Source organism: Molossus molossus, unplaced genomic scaffold, assembly GCF_014108415.1.
Source record: "Molossus molossus isolate mMolMol1 unplaced genomic scaffold, mMolMol1.p scaffold_m16_p_13, whole genome shotgun sequence".
In the NCBI taxonomy this organism is placed as follows: domain Eukaryota; kingdom Metazoa; phylum Chordata; class Mammalia; order Chiroptera; family Molossidae; genus Molossus; species Molossus molossus.
This window is the reverse complement of record NW_023425348.1, coordinates 44,235,986-44,240,596: the sequence shown is the minus strand read 5'-3', so window position 1 is coordinate 44,240,596 and position 4,611 is coordinate 44,235,986. Positions and strand designations below refer to the sequence as shown.

Here is a 4,611-nt window from a genome sequence, read left to right as displayed (position 1 = left end):
CCACTCTATCTGAACAAAAAATGGGAAAACATCCTCGAGTGAGGATAAAATAAAAGAGGACCACACCAAGACACATCTTCATCAAAATGACAAAGTTTAAATAAAAAGAGAGAATCTTAAAAGTGGCAAGAGAAAAGCAGTTTGCAGGCCAGAAAGGAGTGGTAAGAGATATTCAAGGTGATGAAAAGCAATGACCTACAACCAAGAATCCTGCAAAGCTATTATTTAGAATGGATGGGCATATCAAGAGTTTCCCAGACAAGAAAAAGCTAATGGAGTTCATCACCACCAAACCAGTATTATATGAAGTGTTGAAGGGTCTTCTTGAAGGTGAAGAAGAACAAAAATATGAACAATTAAATGGCAATTAACACATATCTATCAATAATTGAATATACAAACAAAATGAGCAAGCAGAACAGAAACAGACTCATAGACACAGAGAACTTTTTGCCAGATGGGAGGGGGCTGGGGGACTGGGTGAAAAAGATAAAGAAATTAAGAAGTACAAATTGGTTGTTAGACTGATGAACCTCAAAGGGAAGGGAGGAGGGAGGGCGGGATGAGATAAACCAAAGAACTTCTATGCACATATACATAACCAATGGATACCAACAATAGTGTGGGGAAGGCTGGGGGAGGGGGGCGAGGTTGGGGAAGAGGGGGTCAATGGGAAAAAAAGGGGAGACATCTGTAATACATTCAAAAATAAAGATGAGTGAAAAAAAATAAAAATAAAAATCAATGGACCTCAGGTGAGGATTAACAAAAATAAATAAATAAATAAATAAATAAATAAATAAATAAATAAATGGAAGAATAAAGACAAACACATAGGTAAGTCAGTTTCATTATATATATATAAAAGGTGAAAAGAGGTGTCCTGAACAAATAGGTAAAAAGACATACTGAAAAGTTACCATAATAAAATTAGTTCTTGGTGCGATTCTGTCCTGCGCATCTGTGCTGCGGAACACAAGTCATTGATCTTCATCTGCCTTCTCTCTCACCTAAGTGCGAGCTACCACCCCATGGAAGATTCAATGGACATGGACATGAGCCCTCTGAGGTTCCAGAACTATCTTTTTTGGTTATGAACTAAAGGCCTACAAAGATGATCACTTTAAGGTGGATAATGATGAAAATGAACACCAATTATCTTCACAAATGGCCAGTTTAGGGGCTGGTGCAAAGGATGAACTGCACGTTGTTGAAGCAGAGGCAATGAATTATGAAGGCAGTCCAATTACAGTAACACTAGCAACTCTGAAAATGTCTGTACAGCTCATGGTTTTCCTTGATAGCTTTGAAATAACACCACCTGTGGTCTTACAGTTGAAGTGTGGTTCAGGGCCTGTGCATGTTAGTGGACAGCACTCACTGGCTGTGCAGGAAGATGCAGAGTCAGAAGATGAAGAGGAGGAGGATGTGAAACTCCTAAGTATGTTGGGAAAGCGTTCTGCCCCTGGAAGTAGTAACAAGTTTCCACCAAAAAAGATAAAACTTGCTGCTGATGAAGATGATGAGGATGATGATAATGATTTTGATGATGAGGAAGCCGAAGAAAAAGCTCCAGTAAAGAAAGATCAAACCAGAATGAAAAAGACTCAAGACCTTCAACACCAAGATCAAAAGGTCAAGAATCCTTCAAAAAACAGGAAAAAACTAAAATACCAAAGGGACCTAGTTCTGTAGAAGACATTAAAGCAAAAACGCAAGCAAGTATAGAAAAGGATGGTTCTCTTCCTAAAGACGAAGCCAAGTTCATCATTCTGTGTAGAATTACTTCCAGATGACTGACCTAGAGGCTATTCAAGATCTCTGGCAGTGGAGGAAGTCTCTTTAAGAAAATAGTTTAGGGCCCTGGCCAGTTTGGCTCAGCGGTTAGAGCGTCGGCCTGCGGTCCGGAGAGACCCGGGTTCGGTTCCCGCTAAGGGCACGTACTTCGGTTGCAGTTTGTCCCCGGCCCTGGTTGGTCGTGCGGGTGGCGGCCACTCGATGTGTCCCTTCACGTCGATGTTTCTGTCTCTCTCTCCCTTCCTCTCTCTCCCTCCCACTCTATCTGTACAAAAAATGGAAAAAATGTCCTCGGGTGAGGATAAAAAAAAAAAAAAGAAAATAGTTTAGGCCAGCTGGTGTGGCTCAGTGGTTGAGCATTGACCCACGCACCAAGAGGTCTCTGTTTCGATTCCCTGTCAGGACACATGCCCAGGTTGTGGGCCAAATCCCCAGTGCAGGGCATGCAGGAAGCGGCCAATTGATGTTCTCTCTCATAGATATTTTTATCTCTCTCTCCCTCTCCCTTCCTCTCTCTCTAAAAATCAATAAAGAAAAAAAGAAAATAGTTTAAACAGTTTATTAAAAATTTCCATCTTATTTCAGATGATCTCTGGCTGTCCTTTTTATAATGCAGAGTGAGAACTTTCCCTACCGTTTCTGATAAGTGTTGTCCAGGTTCTAGGGCCAAGAATGCATTGTCTGAAATGCCTGTTTAGTTTTTAAAGATGGAACTCCACCCTTTGCTTGGTTTTAAGTATGTATGGGAAGTTTTGATAGGACATAGTAGTAGTAGTAGTCAGACAAATGGGAATGGTGGGGAGACAAAAACATACATGTGAAGTAAACCCAGTATTTAAAAAATAAAATAAATAATGTGGTGCTCGCCTAGCCATAGGCAAACAGATAATAGAACTAAATAGATAGCTCAGAAGTAGAAGTAGGTGTATAGGAATTTGAAATTAATAAAGATGGCACTATAAAACAATGAGGAAGACCAATTTTTTTTAGATAGATTTGAAAAAAATAGCTTTCAACATGAAGAAAAATTAAACAGAATTCCTACCTTACATGTTAAACAGAGAGAAATTCCACATGGATTCAAGTATAAATGTAAAAGATAGAACTAGGAAGCTAATGAAAGAAAATGTTGGGGAATATCTTGGTGAAATAGTGGTAAGAAAAGGCTAAAAACTCACATACTAAAAGGTAAAATATGTGATGGATTTGAGTATATCAAAATTAAGAATTCTGCTACATGAAAGACAGATCATAAATCTGAAAATATATTTGCAATATTTAAAATTGCCAAGGAAAAAACATAAAGGAGTCCTGAAAGAAAGCAATAAAATAATACAAGAATTCCAAAGAAAATGAGCAAATGTTCTCAATAAGCAGTTCACATAGAGGTTAATGTTAGTTGCTAACAAGTATTCACAGAGATGCAGATTAGACAGAATGAGGTAGCACTTTAGCCTTTCAAGGACGGCGAAATATTAGAAAGCTGGATAATATCAAATGTTAGTGAGTATGTGGGGAGATGAGAAGAACTACAAAGTCCATTACTTCTGGGAGTATAAATGGTACAGCTATTCTAGGAAACAATATTAAATTAAAGTCAATTCTCATTATTTGTGGTAGTTACGTTCTATGAAGTAGCTGCGCACACTGAATTAGCAAATACTGCATCATTCTTCAAGGGGAAATACTGTGCTAGTTTCTGTGAGCCTCTGGTCATGGTATCTTCATCAGCTGATCAAATACATACCCTTGTTTTATGTGTATTTCTATTTAAAAGCATGTTATTTAATATACAGGGTGTCCCCCAAAAATGTATACACACTTAACAGCTGATAGCTCAATTGCTATTTCTTTCTTTTCAGATTGAACCCATTGGAATGTATAATTATTCAGTGTGTATACATTTTGGGGGGATACCCTATATATTGTTGATTCATTAATATTGAACTTGGCCGATGGCACTGGAACTCATGCCTGAATGAAGCTCATCTAACACATGTATTTTCTTCATAAGGCACATCAGACACTTTTTTGTGCTTAGGAGTCCTAGACAGAACTTCAGCACTATGCTTGGGTAGCATTTTAATAGCAAAGTTACCCCACCCCCAAAAGCACAAAAATGAAAAAAAAACAAAACCAAACCCATGGCACTAAATAGACCATGAAAAGGATACTTGTATGCAGTAGAACTGAAACAAGAAAGCAGAGTGTTGCCTTGTTAGACCTCAACTGGCAGCATGCACATGGGTGACTCGGATATTTTGCTGCTCTGGACATGTCCGGGAGTGACCCTGAAAGTGCCATGGGTATTGGTTTTGGGGTTAGTGAGTAAGCAAATTTTCAAATACAGAATCTGCAAACAATGAGGAGAGACTATGTTCAGCTGAAGTTTATGCATATCCGATGACTAACCTGACTCCTTGTTATATATTCCAGGGAAAATCCTCCAGGGGCCCATAAAAGGACATGCACAAGGACATTTAGGAAGACATTGTGGTAGCAAAGAGTTGGAAGTAATATAGTTGACCTCCACTAGGAGAAGAGAAAAGTAAGATGTGATGAAATCATACTATGGAATATTACACATCAGTTGGAACCAATGAAACAAGATGTATAGTCCTGGTCGGTTTGGTTCAGCGGTTAGAGGGTCAGCCTGTGGGTCCAGAGAGACCCGGGTTCGGTTCCCACTAAGGGCACGTACCTTGGTTGCAGTTTGTCCCCAGCCCTGGTTGGGTCATGTGGGTGGCAACCACTCAATATGTCCCTTTCATGTCAATGTTTCTCTCTCTCTCTCTCCCTCCCACTCTATCTGAA

General features: G+C 39.3%; 1 pseudogene; it reads left to right on the top strand.

Moving 5' to 3' along the window:
* The first annotated feature begins 1,031 nt into the window (after positions 1-1,031).
* On the top strand, positions 1,032-1,854 carry LOC118628524 (annotated as a pseudogene).
* The last annotated feature ends 2,757 nt before the right edge of the window (positions 1,855-4,611 follow it).